Genomic DNA, 9,287 nt, shown 5'->3' with positions numbered 1-9,287 from the left:
TGGATAAGTCAGAACTGGAGAAAAATAAGTACAAATCTGTAAAATGCTGATTACTTCAGGGACCTTGACTTCGTTAAATGAATTGCTTTGACTATAGAACAAGTCACAAGAAGGCTGTTTCTAGAAACTTTCATGGTATCATCCTCCTTAGAGAAGACTTTTCCTGATGGCTCATCTGGGAGTTGCGTTCTCTTCACCTCAGAGTAGATAACTGAAGAATGCCGGGATGGAAAGAAATAAGAAAGTCCTGGAAAGAGACAGGGTGAATGGGTAGGAAAAGGAGGTAAAACAATACTCACGATGTCCACTGTAGATGTATTGAATACTGGAGAGAGAGGGAAACATGAAACCAGGTTCATTAACATTCTTCAAGAATCCAGTCTTCTAGCTTGTTTCTTGCCACTGAGCCCAAAATTTGAGGTATTTCCATTTATTAACATCACTCCCCCACCCTGAACCTACAATATGTCCTTTAACACATATACATTTCTGTTTTACCATTTCTAAACCCAGAATTTTGTAAGTTCCTTTCACATTTTATTTTTAAAATCATCTCATAATGCCACATCAAGAAATTGTTTCTTTCCTTTACCAGATGTTATGATCTATTTTTCTTAGAGAAAAAATTACAGGACCTTCACACTCTGGGGTTAAATATTCATTCCCTGATTACTCCTCAAGTTGCCTTGAGAGTTCTCCATGCTTCTGTTCCATGAGAAATACTTTCTTTCAGATGTTCTCCCACTTTGCTCTCTACATATATATGTGCATATTTGAAAGAATATATATATATATATATACATGGTCATGATAGTGAAATATAAATGCTCTTATCACAAAGTAGGTGCTAATTACCATTATTCACTGCCAAATCTTAGTACAAAAGCTAAGATATAGTGTCAACCTAGCTTGGGTGAAGCAATGCAATGTTGTAAAAGGGGATGCCCAGATAACACTTGAACTTAGAGTACAGGAAGGAGAAATACAGGAAGAAAGAAATCAATAGACTGGGGAAGAGATAAGAAAAGTAATAGGGAGCAAAGGTCAGTGGCTTATAGTCTACTGGCAATGTGGGGAAGTGATAAAACTATATATCCAAAGTATAGGCTCAAGAATGTCGAAAACATGAGATTCAAACTCCAACCATCAAAGTTTAAAATGTGTCTGCCAAGATGTCAGGCTGGAGGAGCAGGGGAGAAACTTGGAAACATTTGTGGAGGAAAATGGACACTGGTGTTAGAATTGGTACTAGAATATGATATGTCTAAAAGTTAACTATCTTAGTATTACTTAGTAAGTATTTAGTAAAGTATAACTTAGTATTAGTAAATTACAGTTGATTAAATACAAATTTTAAATAAAATGCTCTTTAAAAGATTCATTACTTAAGTGTAAGTTTTCGACACATTTGCACACAATCACAATAGTGATTAGAAGAATGTTTAGCTTATTATGATCACCAGTAAAACCTTTGTTAGAATCTAAGTACACTTTGTAGAGAATTTTATTTTTTATTTTATTTTTTAATTTTATTTTAAAAATATGGAACGCTTCATAAATTTGCATGTCATCCTTGCGCAGGGGCCATCCTAATCTTCTCTGTATTGTTCCAATTTTAGTATATGTGTTTACGAAGCAAGCACTGTAGAGAATTTTAATAGGTTATTTTTTAAACTGGTTGACTCTGCACTTGAAATAGAACTTAGCACATGAGGCAGTGAATAATATATATTGAGGTAGAAAATAAAGTTTGCAGCCAAAATTTGTTGCCTCGCTTCGCCTTGCCCCGCCTTGCGTCCTCCCAGTATCCCATGTCTTCCTTTTTGGATTGTGCTAGAAAGAAAGAACGTTTCCTAGACAGTGGCTCTAGTTAATGGCACTTGTTGCAGACTCATTTTCAGGAACCCATTCTTGAACGCAGAAGAAATAATTTCTAGGTTGGGACAAATAAAGTAGACCAAAATTCTTTGCTCAGCTCTGCCACAAAGCATATTTTATTCCCCCTTTTCAGATCAGGAACATCTTCCTGCCTGGGTTTCTTCACCATTGCTATCTAATAGTTGTAACTCCACGGAGGCAGAACACGTGGCATGAGGTGGACTTGATGTGGGAGGGGTTCTGTAAAACACAGAAACATATAATTATACCCAGGCTGTGATATGCAGCGAATAGGGCATCCAGAGAAACAGGGTGGAGAGAGGCTGGGTATTGTAACAGTCACTGGAAACTGGAAATCCTTAATGGTTTCAAATGTAGCTTTATAAGTCTACTTGGAATGAGATTATTATTTTGAAAGTAAAACTGAGCCTGTGATTTGGGCTGGCAACCTAAAATCAAGTTCAGAGGGCTCTTAACATCTTTGTAGCAATCATCTTATAAAAAGAACGATCAGTCCACTGCTTTTATTAAGAATCTAGCCTCGTTATCAAAAAGCAGTGATTGGTTTCTATCTCACTCTGGACAATTAAAGAAAAAATTAGATATAATTATTTTTCCAAATCTGTGACCATGACCTAACACCAAATATTGCCATAATCCAAAAAAGAGGGTAAAATATTTAAAATTGAAGTTCAAGGCACAGACTGATGAATGTATGAATATGAACAGAGAAAAAAAGAGAAAGATAAAGAAGAAAGAAAGGAAGGAATAAAGGAAGCAAGGAAAGAATGAAAGCAAAAGCTGATATTTCTGCAGACAACCTAGAACAAATGATCATTTAACACAATTGTACTAAAATGGGATTATTTACTCAAGGAATATTCTATGCTGATTTAGAAAATCTATCATCTTTGGTATCTTCCATTTAGATGCAAGAATACATTTTCAAATAAAAAACAGATACATCTATGTAAAATATTTACTATCAAAAAATAGAAATAATCAGTGCCAACACAGAATGGGGAAAAGAAACTCCTACCTCGTGTTCTAGTGTTGGTGGCAATGTCAACCTTCATAAAAGAGTCTAAACTACTCATAAAATTAAGAATCGAGCTTCAATAATTTCTTATCTTGAGGATCTATACCAAGGGCAGAGCTTACCATGGGACTAATAATGAAAACCCTACCCTAGGCTGTAGCCTAGGACTTTTGCAAAAATCAAGATCTCTAATTACAGAGGCCCAACTTGGACAGCAGAGACTGAGCAGAATCTTTGGAACCATAATATCCCAGGCTTCGACTTAGGATCTGAGCAAAATCAGGGAGCACTTGTTACAGAAGACCGAACACAACAACAACGATGGAACAGAACTTCTAGAACCATAAAGACTCTATCCTAGACCTTGTCTTATGACCTGTGCAAATATCAAGATCTCTAGCTACAGCGGCCTGATTTTTTCATCCACAACTGAAAGGAAAATTTAAGGGCACCACAAAAAACGCCCTTGGGATGTGGCAATGTGTATGTATGGAGCCAGTGGTTGTTCCCATGACCGTATCCCTGAATTTCTCAGGCCATGGGAATTCCCTTTCTTCCCCAATACTTACTGTGCCTATGCGAAAAAAAATAAATAAATAAAAGGTGGCGTAACACCAAACCCTATCACACCAGCACTCTTTTTTTTTTTGTTTTGTTTGTTTTGTTTGTTTTTGATATTATTTTTTTTCTCTTTATCTTCCATTTTTTTTCTTGCTTTTTCACTCTTCTGGTTATTATTTGGTGACTTTTTTTGCTGGGTGCATTTTTTCCTTCTTTTTTTTGTTTTTTGGTAACCAAAGTTTTTCCTTTCCTTTTCTTTTTCCTTTTATATTCAACAGAATCACATAACTTGAATCATTCAGCCTCATAAATTGAGGGGGGGAAAGGATGATAGCAGGACCAGACAGTCATATGAACACGTAGGGGAAATAAAAAATGATCAGACTTGAACACCAAACCCAAAGTCAATGACAACAGAATAGATACCCAATCTACAACAAGCTGTAAACTGGAGACCAATTACACTAGTATTCTGGGGGGTGAGGGAGGGAGATATGGGATGCATGCTGCGAAGAAAGGGGGAGGGAAGACAACACTGGTGGTGGGAATGCCCCTCATTCACTGTCACTATGTACCTTAAATATTACTGTGAAAGATTTGTAATGCACTTTGGTCACAATAAAAATTTATTTAAAAAATTAAGAATTGAGATTCCATACAACACAACAATTTCTTATCTTGGGGATCTATACCAATGGCCTAAAATGTTTATTTGAAAGATATTTGTATTCCTAGCTCATGTTAGCACTATTCAAAATAGCCTAAATATAGAAACAATCCAAGTGTCCAAGAATAGATGATTGGATAAAAATACTGTCCAGATACATAAAATGGAAATACTACTTAGTTATAAGAAAGGTTAATAAATATCATACAGTTTTCTCTTCAGTACCAGAGGGGAGTGAGATGTATGAAATCAGAATACATAAAGATAGAATGATTTCTCTTACATGTGGAATATAAAGAAACATAAACAGAAATAAGGCAATGATAAATGACCAAAAGCAAAAGAGCATAAGACTTAGCCTACCAAGTGACCGGTGGTGTGTGTGGTGGGGGTGAAACTGGATGGAAAGAGACCTGAGACACTGGTGAAGGGGAACTGGCACTCTGGTAGTAGTGTGAAATTTCTTCAAAATAATTTTTGGAAAATACGGTTTATATTATTTTACGGAATGGGAAAATGAGAAAATTTAGCTATGGGACATTCAAAACCTATCCTGATCTAGCGTTATAACCCCCATTGTTTTGCATTTAAGTGTGTGTGGTATGGGATGAGGAAGGGGCAGACATTTGATATATTACCTTGCTGTATTTCCTGGAAAATTGGCTCCTACAAAAAAAAAAAAAAAAAAAAAAGAGTTGTGTCAGCAGACAGCAATTTCTCAAAAACTCACAAGCAATCTGTATAAAAAGGATCGTGGGAGAAAAATCAAGCCCTGGCCCGATTTCCTGAAACAATAATGCAAAATAGGATTCAACAAAACATATAACATGATATAGTGTGCTGGGGACAGAAATGCATGAATATGTTCAAGGCTGTTTTGCTATTTTGGAAATACAAATTAAAACTAAATGTCTCCTTGCAAAGTAGTGAGGGGCTGGCTATAGGAAATCAACTTCATTTGTAGCTAAAACTTACGCAAAATATAAGCTTCCACTCAGGATGGTTAAGAGTCATTGTCAGAGATTCAATTTGCCCTATATCCAGGGCAGGGCAGGCCCAGATGTACTTATAGGGCTTCAGTGAAATCTGTAGGGAGGAAGAAGAATGATAGGTGAATACTCATCCTGTCTTTCTTTTAAAGAACTCGTTGGCATGTTATGTTGTCCATTTATGCGGGATTTATAGTAGCCTGAAATATCCCATTAACTGTTTTATTTGAAGGAGAAGGGACTCTGGAAACCACAGGGAAATAAGACATGTCTTCAGGGTACACGTCCTCCCTCTGGGGTCATGCATTACAAAGGTTTGGGAAATCATTTATCAAAAATCATTTCCACCTTTGTTTCTCCCCCCAAAACTGGATCCAGGCCCTTGATTTTCTCATATTGTGGATCTTCCCAGGTAGTGAACTTGTCACAGTAACTGCTTTTATGCAGCTATGTATAAATGACTCCATACCCAGTCGGAGGCAATTTCACACAAGAAACCAGGTAGAGTCAAGGAAGCAGATGTAATTTTGGCTGGGGTTATCTAGCAGCTTCTTGGATCTTACTGAGCCAGTTAAGGCTCTGCTGCTTCCCTTGCCATTTTTATTAGCCAGAGTTTAATATGAACCACCTGAGGTCAGGGTTGACATAATTAAGGGTATTTGTGTTAACTAACACAAAAAAGATAAAATGGGAAAAGTAAAGTGATTGTACAGATAGATGACAACAGGGTGTCTCAGCTGTTCTGTGGTGGGGTGGGGCTGCCAAGTCACTTCTGGTAATCATCTCCCTGTTGGTGTAGTAGGATCTGTACCAGGCACTAAACTCTGGGTCTCTGAGTTCAACTACTTCTAGTAGTGAAATAAAGTACTCTCTGTATTTTATTTCTCTTTTTCCAGAACTTTGCCCAATTCTTGCTTAATTGCAACCTTGTCCTATTTAGTCAGGTATTTGTGGGTCCTGGGCTCACTGCACTAAAGAGGCTGGTAATGCAAACCCAGAAAAATGCAGTGCAAGTGTGCGTCTAGAGGCAATACTTTGATCTGGAGTTGGGTGACAGCTTAGAGCTCTTAGGACAAGCTCAAAAATAAAGACTTGTTAAGCTTGCCAACCCCCTAGAGACAACTTGCCATGAGAGCTTGATTTTTGACCCATCAGTAGAATGGGATCTCAAGGACATAATTAGAACTATGAACATAAAAATGTTTTTCAAGTGTTTGGACTGACATTTGGTATAAACGATGCAAGGAAGCATCTTTTAAAGCTGCGGTTAAAAAACATAGGGAAGACAGAAAATGGTTTGTTCTCTAGTTTCCCAAGACAAGAGCCTATGTCTTACATGGCCCAAGGATTGAAGGCACCTGTCAGGTTGGCTAGAATCCTTTTACAGGTTGCTATCACGTTTCCTTGAACTCTTTGCTGGGTTTCCCAATAACTCTAAATTCTTCTAGAACAATGCAGACTCTTTATGTTAGAATCATAAGTAAAGTGAAGTCTTCATGCCTGTCATTCTCAAAAACATACAGACACAAGACCATTCCTTATATAAGATAATGTATTAAGATACCTAGTAACATAAAAACAGAAAGAAGGAGGGACTTACCAAGGTGTTCACTGACTGCAACTGCAAAGGAGTGGAGAACCAATCATCAGTGCAAGGCAAGGAATTCTGACCCATCTCACCCTGTTAACTCCCCACTCCCATTGGATTTCCAACCAGAAATAGAAACATGCAGTTTCCCCATGTAACATTGGCCAAAGGTCAACTGCAGGTGAAGTTTTACATGGCATTGATTTGTACACAATTTGTAGGCAAACTGTACACAATCTCCAAGACTTAGTTTTGTCATATATAAATTAGGGATCAGAAAAGTGACCTCAAAACTCTATTTTATTTTATTTATTGTCAGAAGCAGCAGTGCTCAGGGCTTACTTCTCACTCTCTGCTCAGGGATTACCGTGAAAGGGCTTGGGGGAACCCAATAAAGTTCTGGGGATTGAATCTGAAACAACATAAGAATCTTTGAGTTCCCAGAGTCCTAGAAGAAAACCCCTATGAAGAAGCAACAAAGACATTGCTGTGAGGTTCCAGAGCTGAAGAGTGCATGTACCCACATCCTGAACACCCAGAGAGTACCAGCTGAAGAGACCAAAATAAAAACACATCCTAATAACAATGATGAAAAATATATAGTGATTATACTGATATATATATATACTGTATCAGCAATATCAAAAAGATAAATTACATATAAAGAGCATGCTTAAAGATTTACAGCAGATTCCTTATAAGCAACCCTTTAAGCAGTGGTGGGTTATAGTGAAAATGCTCAATGAAATGAAGATTTTATCAAGAATAATTTACCCAGCCCTGCTCTCATTCGGGTTTAAAGAAAGAATGCACAGATTCACAAAGAAATAACAGCTCAGGAAAGTTACAGACTCAAACCTAACTTAAAAGAAGAACTGAAGAGAGTATTTTAAGACAAGACACCACTCAATAAACACAACCAACTTCTACAAAAAAAACGATGGCACGCAGATACCAAGATCTCTAGATACAGAGGTCTGATTTTATCACTCATGATGGAGCAGATGTCTGCCATACACCACTGAAGGATCTAGGGGAGAGTAAATGAACACACACGAAGTCTGTAGTTAATCCCATGACAATATGCTTCAAGGGCTGAGAAACCATGTATCACATAGGCCAAGGGAGTTCCCTTTCTAATTTCCCCAATATTTACTGTGCCTATGCAGAAAGGAAAAAAAAAAAAGAAAAGAACCAGCACAAATTTTAAGTTTTTTTGTTTTGTTATTGTCGGTTTTTTTCTACTTTGGTTTGATTTTATTTCAGAAGCCTGATTATTGTGTGGTGCTTGTGTCTATCGCTGTACTATTCATTGGATTACTTGTTTGATTTTTCTTTTTGTATTGCTGTGGTGATCTCTTCCCTATTTTCCTTTATTCTCTCAAAACTGATGTTTAAATCCTCTAGAAGGAATATGCCCTCTTTTGGCTTGAGTCATTCTTACACCAATCTATTGCAGGTTCTTTCTTTCTTTCTTTTTCTTTCTTTCTTTCTTTCTTTCTTTCTTTCTTTCTTTCTTTCTTTCCTTCTTTCTTCCTTTCTTTCTCTTTCTTTTTCTTTCTTTCTTTCTTTCTTTCTTCTTTCTTTCTCCTTCCTTCCTTCCTTCCTTCCTTCTTTCTTACTTTCTTTCTTTCTTTCTTTCTTTCTTTCTTCTTTCTTTCTCCTTCCTTCCTTCCTTCCTTCCTTCTTTCTTTCTTTCTTTCTTTCTTTCTTCCTTCCTTCCATCCTTCCTTCCTGCCTTCCTTCCTTTCTTATTTCCTTCCTTCCTTTCTTTCTTTTTTCTTTCTTCCTTCCTTCTTTCTTTTTACTTTATTTTCTCTCTCCTTCCTTCCTTCTGTTTCCTTCTTTCCTTTTCCTTCCTTCCTTTTACTCCCTTCCTTTTCCTCCCTCTCTTTTCCTCCCTCCCTCCCTATTTTTCTTTTTCTTTTCTTTTCTTTTTTCTTTTCTTTTCTTTTCTTTTCCTTTCCTTTCCTTTCTTTTCTTTTCTCTTCCTTCCTTCCTTCCTTTTTTCTTCCTTCCTTCCTTCCTTCCTTTCTTCTTTCTTTCTTTTTCTTTCTTTCTTTCTTTCTTTCTTTCTTCCTTCCTTCCTTCCTTCATTACTTTTTGCCTTCCTGACTTCCTTCCTTTCTTCCTTCCTTCCTTCCTTCCTTCCTTCCTTTCTTTCTTTGTTTCTTCCTTCCTTCCTTCTTTCTTTTTTCTTTCTTTTCTCTCTCCTTCCTTCCTTCCGTTTCCTTCCTTCTTTCCTTCCTTCCTTCCTTCCTTTTCCTTCCTTCCTTTTCCTTCCTTCCTTTTCCTTCCTTCCTTTTCCTCCCTCCCTTTTCCTCCCTCCCTCCCTATTTTTCTTTTTCTTTTCTTTTCTTTTTTTCTTTTCTTTTCCTTTCCTTTCCTTTCCTTTCTTTTCTTTTCTCTTCCTTCCTTCCTTCCTTCCTTTTCTCTTTCTTCCTTCCTTCCTTCCTTCCTTCCTCCTTCTTTCATTCCTTCCTTCCTTCCTTCCTTCTTCCTTCCTTCCTTCCTTTCTTCTTTTTTCAAACAGAACCACATAACTGGAACCATCTTGCTCTGCCC

At 37.2% G+C, this 9,287-nt stretch overlaps 1 non-coding gene across 1 annotated transcript; it reads right to left on the bottom strand.

Moving 5' to 3' along the window:
• Positions 1-1,536: 1,536 nt before the first annotated feature.
• LOC126025091 (U6 spliceosomal RNA) lies at positions 1,537-1,643 on the bottom strand. The gene has a single exon (XR_007501137.1). It is a non-coding gene; the product is annotated as a U6 spliceosomal RNA (small nuclear RNA).
• Positions 1,644-9,287: the final 7,644 nt, after the last annotated feature.

Source organism: Suncus etruscus, chromosome 12 (assembly GCF_024139225.1).
Source record: "Suncus etruscus isolate mSunEtr1 chromosome 12, mSunEtr1.pri.cur, whole genome shotgun sequence".
NCBI lineage: Eukaryota > Metazoa > Chordata > Mammalia > Eulipotyphla > Soricidae > Suncus > Suncus etruscus.
Note: the sequence above shows the minus strand (reverse complement) of the source record. Positions and strands in the feature narration are given on the sequence as shown.